This window comes from Euwallacea fornicatus, chromosome 20 (genome assembly GCF_040115645.1).
Source record: "Euwallacea fornicatus isolate EFF26 chromosome 20, ASM4011564v1, whole genome shotgun sequence".
In the NCBI taxonomy this organism is placed as follows: Eukaryota; Metazoa; Arthropoda; class Insecta; order Coleoptera; family Curculionidae; genus Euwallacea; species Euwallacea fornicatus.
The window spans coordinates 2,158,594-2,179,949 of record NC_089560.1 but is presented as its reverse complement, the minus strand read 5'-3'; the positions used below and the strand labels follow the sequence as shown (position 1 = coordinate 2,179,949).

At 36.7% G+C, this 21,356-nt stretch overlaps 2 protein-coding genes across 3 annotated transcripts in view; both read left to right on the top strand.

The window, feature by feature from the left end:
- The window catches only part of LOC136345504 (methyl-CpG-binding domain protein 5/6 homolog sba-like), a 266,872-nt gene extending 250,286 nt beyond the window's left edge, over positions 1-16,586 (top strand). Inside the window, exon 10 of the transcript XR_010733156.1 lies at positions 16,573-16,586. The gene's annotated coding sequence lies outside the window, so the exon portion shown is untranslated. The remainder of the gene's footprint in view (positions 1-16,572) is intronic.
- LOC136345507 (protein timeless homolog) overlaps positions 1-21,356 on the top strand; it is a 118,044-nt gene that overhangs the window by 61,405 nt on the left and 35,283 nt on the right. The window lies entirely within an intron of this gene.

Genomic DNA, 21,356 nt, shown 5'->3' with positions numbered 1-21,356 from the left:
ATTTAATCGAATGTGGTTCTTTTCAACGTTCTCGAGGCCAAGGAAGACCTACAGTAGATTACGATTTCGAGGATGTGCTTAATCGAATAGAAGAAAATCCTCAAATTTCTCTAAGAACGCTTGAAAACATTACAAACATACCAAAATCGATCGTAAATACAGTCGTTAAAATAACAACAGATAAACAGTTATTTCGAATATTAATTTTTAGATAGGAAGAATGACTCGGATGCAGGGATTGCATCCCTTTCACTATAAAAGGGTTCAAGACTTACGAGAGGAAGATTTTACAGTTAGGATGAATTTTTGCCAGTGGGTTTTGAATCACCAAAATGTTTTACATAATATCTTGTGGTCTGATGAGGCTAGTTTTACGAGAGACAAAGCATTTAACATCCATAACACACATTATTGGGAGTATGAAAATCCAAAAGTCGTAAGGAGAACACATTTTCAGCATAGGTTTTCTGTCAACATTTGGGCAGGTATCATAGGAAATAGATTAATAGGACCAGTTGTATTTCCAAACCGGTTAACAGCACAACACTATTTACATTTTCTTCAAAATGAGCTGGCAGGCCTATTAGAAGATATACCATTGCATACCCGATTGCAAATGTATTATCAACAAGATGGGGCACCAGCTCACTTTGGAAATAACGTGAAAAATTGGCTTGATGAAAAGTTTCCAGGCAGGTGGATAGGAAGAGGTAGTCCAATAACCTGGCCCCCTCGATCACCTGACCTTAATCCCCTGGATTATTTTTTTTGGGGCTTTATGTGTAGCATAATCTATGCCACAGAAATAAACACGAGGGAAGAACTGTTGGATAGAATCAACTTAGCTGTTAATCAAATAAAAGAAAATACGTTTCAAATTTCCCGTGCCTCCCAGAGCATAAAAAAACGATCTAGACTGTGTATCCAACAAAACGGAAACTTATTTGAAAACTTACTTTGAAAGTGCGTCATTTAAATTTCTTGTTCGTTTTTTATTATTGTTTAATCGTTTTGATGTGTTTAATAAAATATCGCTTTAAGCATCATTTGTATTTGTCATGCATTGTAATGTTTAAATTCATTTTATTCGAAAACGAAGCGTCCTAGCATCGTGAACCAAGAGTGTCTTTTTTTTCTGGAAGCGTATATGGTTTCATAATTTTGCATCAGCAACTAAAAAATGGGGCACATAAAAAAAATCTAGCATTTTTTAACCCCGACACTACCCGTGCAGCACGCCTCTGACGAAATAATTTCCATTCAGCCACATCAGTCAATTGAGGCTTATAAGGTATAAAATCGTACCAAATTTCATAAAGTTATCTTGCACCGTTTTGGAAATATTTCAAAATTACCATCATCAGAGTTACGTCTTTAAAGAGGCATACCTCATTAAGGAAGCATTTTCCGACATTGTTTTATTTAAAGTTTTGGTGTTATTTTTTGACCTAATTTACGTTGTTTAAATATGGTGCTTTAATTTCGGGACACCCTGTATAGTAGTTCAAAGTGATAGCAATAAACCTGTATTGAAACTACTATTTATTAATAAATTTTCATTTACTTAACAATAAATTAGAGCACAAGATTTTTAAAATATTATGCTAAATTTGTTCTATAGTGTTGACAATTAAAAACCAAAAAATTATTCTTACAAAGGGGGGAAAAATTACGTTTTATTTGCTTTCAAAACGAATCTCAAAATGAAAATGATCCACTTCTTTTTTAATCGCTTTTGTAATAAATTAATATTTGGTTGGTAGCCCCTTGGCTAAGATAACTTCGCAAAGACGATTGGGGATCGATTCTACCAACTTTTTAGTGAAATTCGGGGAAATTTTCTCCCATTCATCGAGAAGAGCGCGTTTTAATTGGTCTTTATTGGAAATCTCATATCTCCCACTTTTCGCGTTTTATTTGTCCCAAAGATTTTCTGTGACATCAATATCAGGTGATTGCGGTTGGGTTTCTAGTACATGAGGACAGTTATACAAGAGCCATTCGGATTCGCACACAGCTTCGGATCGTTGTTCCGGTAGAACATAGAGTCATTAGAAATGTTCAGTATTTTCACGGTGGATTGTAAATTTTGCCGTAATATGTCCAAATAAACATGCCTGTCCATAATGACATCGATGAAATGCAGCTGCTTTCCTGTCCCAACAATGGACATGCAGGTCCCAGACCATCATACTTCCCTCTGTGTGTTTGACAGTGGCTCTTAAATTTGCTTCTTTAGCGCTTCGCCGGGTTTTCTCCAGACCAAACCCACGTCCATCTGATCCAAAACTCGTTTTCTTTTTCCAACTGCTCTCTGAAAAATTGTACTCTGATCTTTTGGTTCTTCAGACTAACAAACGTCTTTTTTCTGGCTACTCGACCATGGAATTGATGTTTTCTCAAAACTGTTCTTATGGTTTTTGGATTCACTGACTTGTGTAAATGCTTTTCAATTTCTATAACCAGTTTGGGGGCACTTCTTCGGGGATTTGTTTTTACATATTGCACAATCCACCGTTCATCAGCCTCAGTACAAGTTTTTTCTGAGTTTTTTGTCATCTAGTTTCTTATTTGTCCTTCACTTTTCAACCTTTCCATGATGTGTTATATTGTTGAGGACTTTTTTTGTAGAATATCGACGATTGCCCTAATAGATTTGCCTTTTTTACGATGATTAATTAGTAACTCACGTCCTCTCACAGTGGTATGTCTTCCCATGTTGATTTTAAACTAAATTCTAACAAATATTAATACAACTCAACAAGAATTTTTTATTTGTTGCATATTTGAACATTTTTTTTTGCATTCATAAATATTCCATTATCATAAAGTTGACCTGCATCGTTTTAATTTTGAAATTCGTTTTGAAAGCAAATAGAATTTAATTTTTATCCTAACTACGTAACGTTTTTTTTTGTTTTTAATTGTGGATATTACGGAATAGCGCAACATAATATTTTTAAAATTTTGTATCCTAGTTTATTGTTAAACAATTGAAAATTTATTAATAAATAATGATTTCGATACAGGTATATCATTTTCACTTTGAGTTACTTTATAAACCAGCGGACCAAATGAATATTGCCTCGGCCTGGGTGGCGAAACGATGAATATTTGAAATGCGCCGGCACTCCGCAAGGGGACCAGTACTCACAGGTGTAAACAGACCTAACTCAGTGGCGCCGACGAAGGGCGTTTAAAATTGAATTTTTGTTGTTCATTTGTAGTGTTACACAGCTAAACGAAGTGATTCATAGGTTTATATGCATACTTTTCATAAAAATAATCGTATTATTACAAGCGCATTGATTTAAGATATATATTTCTTTTAACCAATTATTCCAAGTGAAAGATCTGAATATATCAGTCAGATATGGCTTTTGGAGGGCCTTTGAAAACCATTTGGAAAATAAATTAAATGTGAATTCTGCAGAGGCTGCTGGTGATCGCAAAATCAAAGATTCACATGTGCAGTGTTGGGGGATACCCGTTCCATTCCTCAAGTTTTACTTAAGTTCGATCTATAATCGTATATCGAAGGACTGAAAGATTGGAATTCATAAATCACTCAACTTGAGGGTTGTTCTGGTTTGACCGTGACAACCTATGGGAAGAAATATACACGCCACGTAAAAACGTTGATATTGACCATGCCCTTCGCAGAGTCCATGTGTTAAAATGTTAATTGCAAAAACCTTTTAAGATTTATGTTTAAATCATTTAAACTCAAACTTCAAATTCGTGGGAACTAATTAATCAGTGTTCTGATTGGCCAATCAGAACGAAGTAGGCAGATACGAAACCCTACTCGTTTTCTCTCCAGAGTTTTCCCAAGAACAGAAACAGTTTGAGACATGAGCCGAAAGATAGTTATCCACGTTTTCCTTCTAATTTAATTTTAACCTTGTTATCGTGCCCAAGTTACACATAAGAAGTAATCACTTTAATCTTAATACAGACAATCGTAGAAGTTAACGGTTGTGTTTTTCTTTGGCTATCATATTGGTTTCCGTGGCAGTGTCCACGTACAAAATAATATCTGGTGTCAGAAGATCTTTCAAGCAGATTCCAACAACGTGTAGTTTCGGATATTTATGACTGTTTAAAATCAAAGAACATAAGTATTGTAACAAAAATAAACGAAATGACTAAATAATCGTTGTGGGCGATTTAACGGGTTAGCAAAGAGGAAAATGTTATGAACCGTAGCTTTGTATGGAAAGGGATTTCTCGAAAATCGACAATGGCGACAGAAATGTGGAAGAATTATCTATAATTTTTATAAAGAAAATACAATATCTTCACTAGAAATCATGAATGATGATAATGGAATAGGGGAGAATATTTACGTAAAATTAGGGAGTATCGATAGTTAGGAATATGTATAGATTATTTAGGTGAAACGTAGTTTGGCATTCACGAGATGATGAAATATGATTGGATAAGTAATTTTAAAATTCCAGTTTAAGTACTCCATGTTCGAGAGGCAAACGAATTATTATTCTGCACCCTGACAATGAAAATGGATTTGTGCCAAACTGCTTATTTTCCGTTAAAGATATAAACCAATCCTTTGCTGATGACCATAAAGACATGATTGTTCAACTATTCTCAAAGAGAAATCACCGAATAACTACTCTCAAACAGTATGGGAATATGTGAAGCTCATAGTTTATGAAAACTCCATAAATACTAGACAAGAGTCATAACACGGCTCTGACAACACAGCCCAACCAGTTGTACAAAATGGTAGTTACTTTCAACATTTATTAGCAACAGAATATACAGTTTATTGCATGTATTGCTAAATGAAAATCAATGTTGAATAATCTAGGGATTTTTGCTGAATATTTCAACTTTGTTTAAAATAACAAAAAATGTTTCGTTCAAATGTTAATTCGTCTACTTTTAGATTAATTAATATTCGATTAATATCCAATAAATGAATAAACACTGATATACCATTTATTCCCTAAAAAACCTTTTTAACTTCCGTTAAGGTTGATAAATATTTATGAATAAACTTTAAATAATCTATTTCCATTATATAGGGTGTCTCGTAAGAGGGCGGATAGGCCAACTCATAGCGAGGTGGTTTAACTAAACTTGCCTTAGTTCTAAAGTTGATAATGACCAATATACAGGGTGTTAAGGGTTAAAAAAATAAATGAATTTTTTTTTTATTATGTCTCCCCTAGTTTGAACTTATTTCACGAAATTTTTCATTCGGGAATTTTTTGAGATAATAAATTCAAGTTCTTCGACGATTTCGGTGCATCTTCTAGAGGGGGCCACGAGCGGCCATTGGCGCTCATTTAAAGTGTCAAAACATTTTTGTGCCACGGTGTACGTCATTTTGGTCTAGATAAATCCTTTCTTTCACCTTTCCCGCTTAAAAAAGGTATGCCCAGTTGAAGTCGCTAGCAGAAACGGTTTTTGAGGAAATCGAAAGATGTTCGTGCATGCAAATTTATTGTCTAATAATTTTTAAAATAATTTCTGTTTTACTTTTTAGTAAATATATAGCAAATTTACTGTATCTCGGTTACTATCAACTTTTGGACTAACGCAAATTTACTTAAATCGACTTATTTTGAATTGGCCCGACTACTCTTTAAGGGATATCGCAAACTTACGGGATGCCCTGTATTAAAGTAAATGTTGCCTAATTGCAATATTTTAAATAATAATATAGATTTTTTTACTTTAAATAAAACATTTTGCACCCAAAGAAAATACATATTATCTGTGATAAAACCGCACGAAATGTTATGGTTTCTATTAAACAACTTTAAAGCTTTCAATTTTTGGTCTTTAATCCGATCAAAATTCGCCAGCTTTTTCGTCAGTCTCCCATTTGATACTACATAAAAGAGTTTGCTTTTTGAATTTTTGAAAATTCCGCACGCTAAAACATCCCTCGGTTTGGCAATCGCAACACAAATCAAATACTGTAGTTTGATTCAAACACGTCCTTCCTCTGCCCGATACGGACATCGATATGTTATTTGCAATAATAATAATAATAATAATAATAATAAAGCTGCATGTTGCCCTACATTTTCGTGTGGTTTAAAAACCAATTCCAAAAATTGAGGGAATACCATTTGGGGCGTGTGAATATGCATTTGGTTATGTTTTGGGTTTTCGTACATCCTTTTGCTTACTAAAATTAAAATTGTGGCTCTCCAGAACTGGTGTGGTACAAACGTGTGGTCCACGAGAACTTTTGATTTCACAAGAAGCCCATTTTGTCAAAATGAAATCTCTAAACTGAAAAACGGTTTACCGAGTGACCGGACTGGGTCAGAGCTCCTTTCAAGTTGAAGCAAAACACTTACTTAATTGAGTTTGCCGAAGTACGCCACATCCATTAAGTGTAGCTGCTGTCTCCCAAAATTAGACGATCTAGGATTAAGGGTTAGTCCGAAATATCAATGTTGAGCTAAAAGTTTAATAATCTAGTTGAAACTCGTTTAGCATAATGATGCCGATTGTTCAGAAATGCATTATAAAGTCGAGATTTCCGCAAAATGCACCATTGATTAATGTAAAGCGCGCTTGCATTGTTTTAAGCTTTGTTACTTCGCATAATGAAGATTTATAAAGTGCAACGGCACAAGTTAGATGCAACACCGACACTCCGTTAGTGTCTGGAATAAATAATTAAGGCTCCTGATGTGTACGCTCTTCATTAACGGGAGTTTAATTCATTGGCTGATACCTGGTTTATTGCGTGCTATTTAGAGCTAAGTTAGTAATGTAGTCCCAATTTTAACGTCAATTTAATTCCGATAGAAATTAAGAATTTCATCAAACATCTGATGCCTAATTCGACTTTTCTATCCGTGGGAAAATTAAGTTAGAAAAACATTAATGATTCGGCCATAAAGGAGATTAAATCATATAAATGACACGCAATAGGCATGTTTAGGAAGTATTGGTGGTTTGCCTCAGTGGGGATGATCAGGGCTCGTATTAATCACTCAAAATTGGCCGTGTCGGACCGGGCATAATCCAAGAGGAAATCCTCAACAATTGGTCGTATGCATCATTTGTCTTGCCTTACTGGGGATGCCTTAAGGGCGGTCCGATGAGCTAATAATACTAGACTCCTTCGAAGAGAAATATTGCCTCGAGAGTTCCGACCTAGTTTCCTGTATTTTTCCACGTTATGTCTTATGGTGATTTGACTGAAAGTTGCACGTCATGAACTTTACCGTTGACTATTCTAACATTCCACTTCTGGCACTGCTAAATTCCATTATGAAAAGATTATTTTCAACAATCGAGTTCTGGTAGTGGAGTTTATTTAAATATCTTTCGGATATTTGATCCAGAAAGGTGAGACACGCGAAATCTCCAAGGCTAGAAACTTGCTGGATCCCCGCGTCGCTGCATCTACGATTTAAAATCCATTCGGAAGCTGGGTCCAAAATTGCCCATTTTCTGGAAGAGACTTCGCATGGCGACGTTCTCCAGATGCCGCGGCCCCGCGCGTATTTTTATTATGAAAAGAAAGATAAATAGCACTCCATTTGCACTGAGATGTTATTGCCTCTCATATAAATCGCTGCTGCCATAAGCTCATCAAAAAACGCTTCGAGCATGGGCCCGTTTTGTAAATTCGTTTTTAAATTGATGCAAATACTGAAAATCTTCGCTTGTTAAATTGGCGGAAGGTTCGGAAATTATAGTTCAGTACTTTGGGGAGTAGGTACAACAAATTGAGCATTTTTAGGATCAGAAAGGGGTTAAGAAATTCTCATGAAACTCTCCCTTTTGCTTTTGAAGGTGTTTTCTTTAAATGACCTGTTACTTTCTTTGTCTGTTGGCAGCAAAATCAGATGGCAGAATGACACCTTGGGGCTTTGCAATTTGGCATCTTCCTCTTTCGCCATCCCTTGCACAAAGTGCCTATTTCCCAGAAGCAGCAGAAACCAGTAGCATTTCATGCTCATTTTATAATATACGATTTCCTCGCTACTAAACAATCTCGCAGAAAACAACCTTATTACTTCTTTATTTCTATTGTGCAACCCTTATTTCATGTCTTACTACGGCTACATCTCTAGTTTTGCCCTTTTGATCTGTTTTTCAAAGATTCTTTATGCGGAAATTCATTTTTCAAAAAGAAGAACTTAGTTCCACACACCAAGGGTTGCAGGAGTGATCTTTAGGATTCCCCCCCCCCCCCCTGCTTTGAGCGGACTAAGAAAGATAAGGAAACAAAGAAATTGAAAACGTTACTTTTGTTTTTAACGCACTTAATGGCTATTAAACTAGAGACTAAGTGGTTCTACTTTAGAACTCTAATTCGACTCTGCTCTAAGATAAACGAAACTGAATTACAGCTGAATTAGTCGGGTGACTGTGTAACACGGCCCTTTCTCGTAAAAAAGGGATGTAAAAAGAAATTGGCTTAATAAGGTTAAGTGCAGGCCCTAGTTTGCACGGTTTATCTTTCAAACGAGCAACAGGAACTCTTGTGTTTCCAATGACAAATTAGCCACGTAGTTCATTTAAGTGACAGACTCGTTAATGGGTGTCGATGGATTCAATTTATTGACTCAATAAACTCTCGTTAGCAGGACTATGGTTAATTTAAACAAGGACTCTTCTACATAAAATTCGCATTAATTTCTGCTCATTAAAATCGAGCGCTAATGTGCTTAAAAGGGAAAAACAATAAGACAACTTTTGTATTAATTTAACACAAAGCAGTTTACCTTCATTTACCATTCAGACCTGTTCGTTACATTACTGGAATAATATGTCAAAGCTGCCTTTGAGGAATAGAATGTAAAGCAATTAAATGTTGTGCTTAGATGGATTATTAGATATTAAAGTGCTCTATTCCCGCATCGCTCGAACAGTTTTTACAGTGAATGTAATGCTAATAAGGAGACATTTTTAGATGTTAGAACGTATCTCATCCTGGTTCGGTATTATAAATAATATCTGCCGAAAACTGAACGGGAAAGTTTTGAATAGTTCGACTTGTGTTTCGAGAAGGGGTTTAAAAGAAAAACAAATAAATCTTGTTCCTTTGTGCTGGCAAACAGTCGAGGGTATGCCCGAACTACTAAACAAGATTCGTGGCTGTTCGGAGGAGAGAAAGTTTCGGGGTTTATTTGGTCGGAGGAATTGCCAACTAAATCAAGTTTCGCCCATCTACTGATAAGGATGAACAGCCGGGGGTTCGATATTATTGCGGTCCTTCTTTGACTATATCATTCCGGAACAGGGCTGAAAATTAAATTATTTTATCAAAAAGTTCGGGTTAGCATTCATTGAGGTCCGAGCTACTTGTTTATATCAATTCGTAGAACGAGGAAGGGTTAAAATTTACACGTAATTGTCAATATCCTATTTCCATCCCCCCTGTTTTATTTGTAAATCAGCTAATAAACATCAACTATATGACAGTTAAATCGATTGATTTTGAACCGGACCCAGCAAGTCTCTGAAATCCCGATTGTTTGCTACGTTTCGGACCTGGACATGTCGCTGAGCAAACGAATAATACAGCTGACGTAGTTAATTTCCGATGGCCGAATAGTAATTCAGCTAAATATTTATCCTCTACTCAAGCACAGTTCCGATTATTTATTTACCTTCAGAACATCAGCAATTGTTTGTTGTGTCTGCAGTTGCGAATTGTATTAGCAATTACGAACTGAGACTCGTACACTCATTTGACATTAAAACCGAGTTGTGTATGTGTAATGTTTATCTTATGGATTCTTGCATTCGGAAATTGGCCATATCGAAGTTTCTGCTACGTTATAAAACTTCATTGAAATTTTCTTCTAGCTTTCTTCTGTTAAAAAGAGATACTGAATTATTGGAAAGGGAAATTATGTGTTTTGTTGAATTCAATTGGATTGACTGATAAACAGGCTTTTATCGCGTGTGTATTGTGGGCTACCCAATTCAAGGAACACACACTCAGTTCAGGAGAAAAAGAGTGCATTGTTGGACTGTAACAATTGGCAATAACCGCGTGTATAACACTAGACAAATTTTCTGCGAACATAAAGAATTTATTTCCTTGTTTTAACCTAATGGAAATAAACTATTTCAATTGCAGCAACTACATCTATTTCAGCACTAATTCTGTTTCTTGGCATAAATTACACCGCCTTTATGTTTTTTCTATATTGTGTAATGCAGTAGAGGCCCTTTAGTACGATAGTTACGTTCCATCTTATGTGAACCCGTGTTACAGAGGATTCACTGTACATAGAAAGCAACTTGTACTTGCCAAACTCTATCTACTACATCTTTATTTCAGAGTTCCAATGCTCTGTCAGATACAATCATTCTTAGTTTTTATGGTTTTCCAACGCATATTTCAGATGAACGACAGTGTTCGCCACTTGCTGCATGTTTTGCTGAGTTATTTCTTGTTTTCTTTAATATATATGTTGAATATATATACAGGATGAGTCGGGAGGATCGTGCCAAACTTCAGGAGCGTGTTGTACATGAAAAATAAATGTAAAAAAACTCAAATGTTGTTATCCGATTTTCGTTTGTTTACAAGTTATAGCGTAAATAAAATTAAAACATAAAATTTAAAAAATGTATAAATTTCATAAGAAATTCCATAAATTTATACGTTGGATTGGTCGTGGTGGCCTTATTAGTTGGCCTCCAAGGTCTCCAGGCCTCACACTACTAGACTATCGTTTGTGGGGTTGGTTTAAAACTGAAGTGTACAGAGTAAAAGTGGACACTCAAGATGCACTAATTCAACGCATTAGAAATGCTGCAGCTGCTGTTAAAGAAAGACATGAAACAATCAGGAGCGCAACGAATGCTCTTCATAGACGAAGCCGAAAATGTTTAGAAGTTAATGGCAATATCTTTGAACATTTCCTATGATATCCAAACGTTAATTTATGGAATTTCTTATAAAATTTATAAATTTTTTAAATTTTATGTTTTAATTTTATTTACGCTATAACTTGTAAACAAACGAAAATCGGATAATAATATTTGAGTTCTTTTACCTTTATTTTTCATGTGCAACACGCTCCTGAAGTTTGGCACGATCCTCCCGACTCACCCTGTATATTAAAGATAATTATTTTTAAACCATGTAAAAAATTCCTGTCGATAAATGGTGTGATTCCTGTACAAGCATCACCAGTTCAATGGAAACAAAGATAATGCACTTGGGAAGAGGACCGCATAAGGTTTCATATGCCTCCGACAAAGACCAGTGAAATGGGTTTGGCGGCTAGCGCCTGATGTGGGCGGAGTCTGTCCGGTCGACATTTCCATTTCGATGTTTAGATTAGTATCGATTTCATTACTTTCACGGCGACGGAAATTTAAAAAAATATCAGATGTTACAATAAATGATACAGGTTTTTGGTCACGCATAACTCTAAACTTAACGATTTACAAACCTTAGGTTGCGGGAATCACAATGTTAGCAATGTTTATTATAAGTTTCTACGTTTTTACGACTTTCAGGATTGAAAAATACATAATTTACAATCCACCAAATAACTCCATGACTAAATATTAATTAGAGCTTATTCAGTTAGGGTACATAATTAATAATAATTGTTATAACTACAAATTAATTATAAAAGTATAAATAATAATAGTAGCCATTAATAAACAATAACTACTCGGCATTTTATAGTTCTAATTAATTTATCACGCAGAACAAACAATAGCAATGTAAATAAATAAATAAAAAACAATGAATCCATAACTATAACTTATATTACTAAAAATTATGAGGCGGTGAGGGATCTAGTAACACCGGACAGACTCCACCTACTGGGTTTGCCGGTCTCCACTTCGATGTTTAGATTAGTATTGATTTTGCCGCTTTCGCGGCGATTTAATTTTTTTTTATTTGTAACAGACAGCAGCAGTGTAAATAACAAAAAAAAACGATTAATCTATAACTACAACTTATACTAGTAAAAATTCTGAAACAGTGGGAGATCTGGTAACACTGGATTGGCTCCGCCCACATCAGCGGCCAGCCACGCAACCCACGTCGTTGGTCTTTGTCGGAGGCATGTTATATCTAATGCGGATCTTCTCCCACTTGCACAATTCTTATGTTTCCACTCGAACTGGTAATACCCGTACAATCCCAACCTCTTTTTGTAGACTGGACTGTTTCTAGTTTGAAGATTATTAGTCTATTTCCAATTTGAGCCTTGACAAGTTTGGACAGTAGAGTGCCATCTCAATGTAGTTTTTTTCGGAATGTTCCGTTCACGTTTGCGGCAGCACTTCATGCTATTGAAGTTTTTTGGGATGTAGTCAAGAGGACTTAAAACATATCACCATACTGACATTTTGCAGCATTCACACTTTTACCAGACCAAAACTTATTTCTCACTTGTTGCTTTTTGAGGAACCACTTTGCTACATCAGGTGTAGTCTGAAGAATCCAATTTTCCTTGAAAGCATTTCGCATTGTTTTCGTGAGATCACACTTAACTCGGTGTTCCTTCAATTTTCGTTTCAAGCGACAGTTTCTCATCCATTTCGGTCTTTGTTTACTATTTTCTTAATTATCTGTGGCGAATTTATTGAGACTGAATTAAAGCAATCCTGCAGTATAATCAAGTGATGAGAGTAAATGTCTTTTTGTGTTAGTCAGACTTCTTAAAACTACATTGTTCGTTTGATGAACTTCAAATCTGATTATAACAGCACTCCTCGATTCAGTTATATCCTAGAATTATACAGCACTAATGGTAGTAGGACCGATTAATGAGACATAGAATCAAGTTTAATTATCGGTATAGCTCCAAGAGCAAATTAACGGACACATTGTAAATCAGGACGAGATGCGAATAGATTCGACTGTTATTAAAGCCGCAATAATGCTCTGAAGTTTGCTCATTGTGCTCGCAATAAAATCTGATAATTACTAGTTGATTGCTAAAATATTTCAATTACAAATGTTATCCAACACTTTACAGCAATTAATTAGAGTATCAATCACGTTAGTTTTTGTATCCACGATTGTTTTTCAACCCCATGCTCAGGACCTACACTGGGTGAGCAACAGTCTAAATTAATGATGAATAATGGATTAACTTAACATTGCGGCGATTATTACGCCTCATACACGTCTGCAGGCTTTCGAATATAGCTATTAATTTGCTATTAACCGCAATACCGACAAGAGAGTTTTATTAATCCCCCTTGATGATTCCGCTGAGCCTGTCTAAGATCCGATTTAATATTACTCAACATCTGCTGACTCCCTATGGATGGTGAACATTTGGAAATGGAATAACCCCCTCCTGGCAACGCCATGAGTAATTTCATCGGAAACGTGTGCAATAAAGGCCAATGGAAAAGTCTTTGATGTGTTGCAGCCCCGTGATTTTGCGGCTCTTTTAACTTTCCCTCTCGACCATAAAATTCGATGCGTGTGGGAAATTAAATTGCGACTCTGGATGATTTACTATAGAGGGGGGTTAGGAATTAGGCGATTGTTACAGTAACAAGTATTTACGCGAATACCCATATGGAAAACCTTCAAAGAATTTAGGCATTTGAATGTACGTTTTACAACGCTCGCTTAACTCTTGGCCTTCGTTCCCCTGAAAATTCTCCATTAAAAAGTCTTTATTGATTATTGCTGATTAAATTCAAAATGATTTGTTAGCTCGAGTTGAAAAAGACGGCATAACACTCCCACACATGCGGCTATATCCCTCTGGGCATAAGTTCCCATTGAAGTATAAATATCATCTGCATCCACTCCTGAGGAACAATATTTATGCAGGTGCACGCAGATTTGCATAATGGCGGAGGCAAAGCCGTCGGCCAATTTTGCATATCTCTGTTTACCTAGCCAAATCGGAAATAGTTCCGCTTCCTAAGGCCGGAATATATTGCCGTGAAAGGTGTTGAGCCATTATGCATTCATGGTAAATGCATCTGTCATGGAAGGAGTCCGTGGTTGGCGACGACAATGGAATTTTCTAGAGCGCCTGTCAGAATGTTTACGAGATATCTGAATGGTAATTCAGAAGATTATAGCGGATGTTTTTGAGTGCCAGATGAATTGAAGGTGATTTCTTAATACACTACGTGACATAGAAAAGAGAACACCCCGTAAAAATGGTTTTATTTAAATAATTTATGGTATGCGTGATTGTACATTGGGAACAGAAAAAACAGTTAAATTTTCAGCCATTTTTATCACCGTATTTACGAGTTACCAGGAATTTTAGTTTTTTTTTTAACTATAAAAATTGCAATAAAATATCCACAATATGACTGCAGAATATCATTTAATGGTATGTAGTGCACTTATAAAGAGCTTTTAGATTAATCAAATATGTCTAGAGGTTAAATGGAGCGAAATTTTCATCAATTGAGCGAGTTTAAGGGAGATTGAATAGTGAGTCTACGAGAGGCTAGTCGGTCATTTAGGGAAATCGTCATTAAATTGAACTGTAGTGTAAATACTACAGTGAGATGTTGCCAGACGTGGTTTCAAGAAGAGCAAGCAGGCAGAAGGAGAGGTACTGGACGATCCCGAAGTACTACAGAACGCCAAGATCACCGTCCTCGAATTATGGCCCTAAGAGATAAGTTCGTCTTGTCGAGGACGCTGGCGGATCAGTGGTTTGCTAAGTATCAAAGGCCCATTGGGGTTCGAACCATTTATCGCCGGATAAGAAGTTTCGGAGTGATTTCCTACTGTCCCCATCTTGTATTACAACTCATCATAAATCATCGTTAAAATCGACTGCAGTGGTGCAGAGAACGGATATATTGGAATCTGGAATGGGATAATATCGTGTTTCGTGACGAATCCAGATTCTGTTTGGGTATGCATCATGGTCAGGAAAGAGTAAGAAGAAAACGGAGTGAAAGACGAGATCCTCAGTTTACAATACCGAGGCACATCCATCAGACTGTTGGGGTAATGGTTTGGGACACTACTGCATACGGTAGCGGGTCACGTTTACTTTTCATCGGAGGCAGTAGGACGGCCCAACGATACATCCAAGAACTCTGCAACCTCATCTCGTGCCTTATCTGAAAACTCTTGTTAATTCAATTTTCCAGCAAGACATTGATCGCTCGCGTCTAGCTAGAGTGACTTGGACTTCTTTCAAACAAAATGCAATCAATTTGCTACGTTGGCCACCTCGCGCTCCAGACCTGTCACCAATCGAACATGTATGGAATATTGCACAATTTATCCCATCCCCCACAAAACCTAGTGGTGATAAGTCATGCTGTCCAGCTAGTCTGGAATGAGGTCCCCAAGAGGACATCAATCACCTCATTACATCCGCGCCTAGACGTGTACAGGAATGTATAAGTCACCGCACAGGACCGAAAAGGTATTATTATTTTTTTGGTTTTGAACAACCAAACTTGTTAAACTTTTTGACGAGGTATTTGTTTCAGCGTAAATAACATGCGCACCAAAAACGATCTAAATAAAACCATTTTTACGGGGTGTTCTCTTTTCTATGTCACGTAGTATGTTGCGAGGCAGTAAATATCCGTGTCTCTGTTGATCTCTCATCCTCTTTCGTCTCCTATTATTAACACTATAGTAATGTTATGCTCTCGCAAGTTATCTTACAACGATTGGTCGCTAAACTAGACGTGTAAAAGGCTGTCAAAATCATCCAATGGGAACGATTCTCTGGATAGATATCTGTGGTTCTCTGGACACCTCCCTTCCTAAACGTTTTTCTTTTTTTTTGCAAGTCTTAAGTTTACAAGTATTTATTCTAACTGTTGAGCCTTGACACTTTTCAACCGAGGTAATAAGATAACACTAGATAAACTTTAACCAAGAATATATCACCCCGAGGGGCAATTTCTTCGCCGCTAATTTAACCGTACGATTTGTCTTCACACTAAAAACTTTCTTAGTTTCCCGGAACTTTGTGTGGTTCTATTTCGTTTATGGAATTTATTTTCACAATATCACTTTATCTGGCCTGGCTTCGCGAGTTGTTTCAAACTAATTCCAGCTGCAGTGATAAAATGGGCCTTTTAGAATATTAAATCTGGTTTGTTTCAGTATTACTGCGATGTCCCGTGCAATTGGTTTAACTAGCGACATTCTTGAAGCTGGCTTTGTCGTTAGTCATTCGTAGTTCATTAGCAAATCGAATAATTCCAGAAAATTTTAATTTTAAAATTATTAAAATATGTCGAGTTTAAGTGGAATTTTTGCTTTTAAAATTCTTTTATTGCGGTACAGTTGTTCGGAAGTATTAACGTAATATTTTAGCCGCATTCAAGCGGTCTAGAAATTAAAACAAATGCTTACATTTTCATTTGAAAACGCTGTTTGTGCTACGCTCAGTTGGGGACTATAGCCAATAATGCCTAAAATAATACTCGGGTGGGAAACAGATGGTTCTCAACATCTACGTGAAAAATCTACATGAGGCCGCAATGAAAATGAAGTAAGAACGGCCGTCAAGGCATTCCTTCGATAAAAGAAACCACGAAAACGCCAATTTCGTTTACATAAAATGGACTGTATTTGACTTATATCAAATAATGAAAGAGTTTTGGTCTAAGTAGGAAGAGGCAGAATGCTTAATTGGGCGGGTTACACGCTATGATTTCGATCGCATTCCGACACCGACGCAGCTTCTACACGAAGAGAAGAAAAAAGAGAGCAAAAATTACTTCGATTATCCCTTAAGTACTAAACCCGATGAATTTCAACCAGAGGCGCACCACCACCAAGAACCCTTACGGGCTGTGGCTACGCCGGATCCCATAAATCGCGGCCATCTTGGGAGTATCTATACTAGTGGCTTTTCTGGGAATATTGCAGGCCCAACAAATTGACCATCACGGCAATAGTCGCGACCGAGAAAGCTTCCTTCAACTAGCAGCATATTTCCCAGCCAAAACATACCCTTAGTTTTGGCCTGATGGACCATGTGGTCTGGCACCCAGAAGGTATTCTCCGAATAAGTATCGCCGCACATGGGCGAAACTTTAGGGATAAAATACAAATACGTAACAGAAACCAAAATTAACAACAATAAACAAAAAAAACAATAATTTAAAGTCCCTAACAACGGCTTTCTGTTCTCAGTAGATCTAATCTGTATCAGCATCTTTCGCTGTTCCACCAGGAAACGCACCTCATTTGCATACGTTCAGATTTGTTACTCAGTTCAGTTCTATATTTTTCGTTCGTTTAGAACCTTGTGAACTGTGATGCTCTGTATATCGAACGATAGAAATGTCGGCATTGTAGACATGTGTATTTTAAGACTTGGTTCGAAAATGGAAACATATACATTTGTACATACAGGGTGTGATAGGGAAAAGTGTCCACCCTCAATCTCTTTTCTGTTGTTTGCTTAAAAAAGAAACGGAAAAATACGTTAACTTTCATGGGGAGGGGTACATAATTTGGTGAAAAAGTTGTTTTCCTTTGAAATTTTTAAATTGGAAGAGCGATTGTATTATACCTGATTTGAAAAGCAATTTTATTCTCTAAATGATCAAGCTTTCATTTTTTATTTTTGTACGTTGATCTTGTAGAAATTAAACAATAACCAAATAACTTGACTATAGCCATTTTTACTCATATTTTTTGTATTTAACCGGACGAAATGTTGAAAGTAACCTCCATGGACTTGTATGCACATGTACAGCTGATCCTCAACACGTCGTCCACCACTATCTAACACTTCTAGTGTTGGTGACTTGCACTTTTCGACGAATCGGGTGCGCAACTCCTCGAAGGAATTAGATTGTGCGTCATAGATTATAGCCTTTGAATGACCTCATAAGAAAAAGTTCAGGAAACTAAGGTCAGGGGATCTGCGTGTTCCTCCACTTGACCTCTTCCATCAATCCATCTTCCAGCTGAATAGCCGTTCCATCTTGTTGAAAAACTAATTCTTATTTTGAGAAGCGGGGACCTTGTACACGTATTTGAATTATCCTAGGAAATATGAAGTGTTGTTGAAGTTCTAAATAGATTTTTCCATTTAAGTTTTCGGAAATGAAAAATAGCCCAACAATGTGATCACCCAAAATCCCTGCTCAAGCGTTCTATTTTTGAGGTTGTTGAGTATGAGTCTCTTGAAACAAATGAGGATTGACATCACTCCAATAACGATAGTTATTTCTTTTAACTTTACCATTTAAATAGAACGAAGATTCATCGGAAAATGTAGTATTAGGTGACGGTTTAAATGTAACATGTTACTAAGCGATTTTCAAAACTCTAATCAACGGTCGAAATCATTCTCATTTAATTCTTAGTTTTATGACAACGATGGAATTTTATTTCTTTTAAAATTCTATGCACAGTACTTTTTGAAATTCCGGATTCCTTGGTAATTTCTCAAACTGATATTCTATTGTCCATTTGAACATGCCCCAGAACTACAATTTACTTTTCACCACTTCCCATTGCTCGGTCATCTATATGTTTTCAACCAAATCTCTTTGAATTTCATTAGCAACTTAGATAGACGAGGTTAGCATGCCATTTTGCCAAGATGCTTTAAATTGAAGAAAACCGCAGCTGCTCTTGCGCACTTACCGTTTTTGTAATACAGGCTCACGACGTTGATTCTCTCTTGTAACGTGTAAACCATTTAAATCTAATTGGAAATTGGACAAACTGCAAAGTGATGTTTTGTCTCGAAGTACCAAAACCACTAAGTGCGGAGGAAAATATCAATGTATTGTTCCTTTACAAAAATTAGGGTTTATAAATTTTAAATGGAATATTCGAAATGTCATTGTTATTGATACATTTGGGTCGTCAAGATGTTTTGAGTCTAACTGTACACTTCTAGCATTCATTACAGCAAAATTCATGGTTAAATCAAATTATTTGGTTTTTGTTTTCTGCCTACAAGACCGACGTACAAAAATAAAAAATAAAAGCTTCGCCATGTAGAGAATAAAATTACCTTTCAAATAAGGTATAACACAATGTCTCTTCCAATTTGAAAATTTCAAACGTGTGGTTTTCAGGAGTAGGATGAAATTTCGAAAACAACTTTTGTACCAAATGATATCTCCCTCTCTCTCATAGTTGACATGTTTTAACTTTTTTTTTAAAGAACAACAAAAAAGATGGTTATGGTGGACACTTTTCCCTGGAACACCCTGTATGTATGTATGTTCAGTTTTGATTACTCATTAAGAATTTATCATCTATCCCCTTCCCTAGCTTACTCCTCTCGCATCTCTTCCATTTTCGAAAGAGGGCATGTCGGTGGAGGTACTTTTAATTGTTACCTTTGAAGGGTCTAACCTGCTGCAAGCCCTATCAGCAGGTTAGTTCTGCTGCAAATTGGGCTGCCTGTTGTCCTTTCTTGCCCGTTGCTTTGCAATGTGGATTTGTTGCTTCATTTGGTTAGTGACGTCTATTATTTGTACCACAAAAGTTCTTACAACTCACGGTAAGCATCGGTGCGCAGCTTCGATATTACTTTTCCTAGCAATAAATAGCGCAATTGTTCGGAATTTTCTAGAGTCTACAGTTCATCTGCCTATCGCATTTGCTCTTTTCTATCTCTATTTTCGAACAACTTGCATTCTAAAAAGAGCGCTCACCTGAGCCAAAGTGCTTGGGGCAAGTCGCAAACTTGGTGTTGAATCAACACCGAAGATATCATCGGCCCCCAAGCAAGGTAAATTGGATTAATTTTCGTTCTGTCTTAGTGTTCATGCTTGCATCGTGTAGGTTTTTCGCACCCTTTGATCGTCATTAAAATATTTTTCAGGGTGATCTAGATGAAACCATGACTAGCAAGCTAGCTGATACACTACTTTTTTTTGACGATGAGTACCACACCTTTCCGGTTTGCATTAAAAATTCTACTAGATTAACTGTAATTATCATCGTTCCAGCTGGATGGAGGCATAAAAACGTCAACTGAATTTTCCACTTGGCCGTTATTTAGACAGCTGCAAAATGCACAGATTCAGCTCCGCAAATGCAACGGTGCATGTGAAAATGTCACTGGACAACGGCTGTAATCAGCATCGTAACAGTCCGTCGTAATTACAGGCATCCTCATGATCATGGCGTTTTAAATGCCTGCAATTATACCTGAATTAATAGTGTGAGCCTGCCTTTAAATACTATAACGGGGCTGTTACCGTTCGGGCCGTATTATGACCATGTGCTGATACTTTATGGGAATTTTTTACCTTCCTTTATTGCATTTATTCATTAAACAACCAAACATCAAGTGGACATCCAGTTTAAATTCTATGGTAATTGTCCATATAGGTTCTATTAGCCAGACGTGGGTTAGATATAGCGTCCTAAATTGCTGGGTTTAAGAGGGTTTCGCCAATAATTATCTCCATTGTGTGACGTACGAAAATTCATGGCACAATCGACATTACCCTGTCCGGTCACATCGATCCGCAGACCTCTCCTAATTAACGTCTATTTGATTCTGACACAGACGGGAATTTGGCAGATGATACTTACTGTAATTTGCCTGATGTCGCCGGCGATGTGACTTCCATGATAATTGGCTTAATCCCTGCTGGATACGTGCTTTTAACTATCATCGCACCGTTACATTATTAAAATTCTCTTTTAGTTTTATAATTCACATTCACATCGAGGCCCTTGTCTACTGCTTCATGAGTCAGCAAGTCTGTGCGAGTAAAAAAGAAAATTACGGGAAATGTGCTTTCGATAAAAGAACATCTGTTTCGTACGCCTATCTATCAATATAAAGTTCGAGTGGAGCAGGTATTTTCCAGGTAAAAAGAGAAATCTTACAGTACCGGCCGAAAATGGAGAAACTTTCACGTTGCGTTCGTAATTTTATAATTAGGCGTTATAAGCTTTATTTCATTTTAGAAAAATATTTACCTTTAGACGCCCCTCTGAAAGCATATAAACAAAATTTTAACGACTTCACAAATAATTAAAAAAAAATGTTTAGAATTTTAAGCGGGCGAAACTGAAGAAACTTTTCCTTTTCTTTGCAACTCCGCGAAGTTTGCTCGCCCAAATAGATTCAGATTTTGGCAGTATATTTAAAAGGGTCAACAAAGTGCCTCGTGGTAAGAATTCGTCCGACCAAATCAACCAAATCATAATTGAGAACTACAGTTCTGGGGTGAAACAAGTTGATATCGTTAAAGATTGAAACTTGCTTAAAAGTGTTGCTTCCAAGCAAATTGAAATGATACAAAGGGGCCCTCGTTAGTATTCCTGAACCTGGAAGACCCAGAAAAACAACTTTAGCCACAGGCAAGTTAATTAGGAGATTCGCGTTGAAAAATCCATTTGTAACTGCTGAGGATATAAAAAAAGATTACCCGTCGATTTCGATTTCTGTTAGATCAATTAGAAGAGG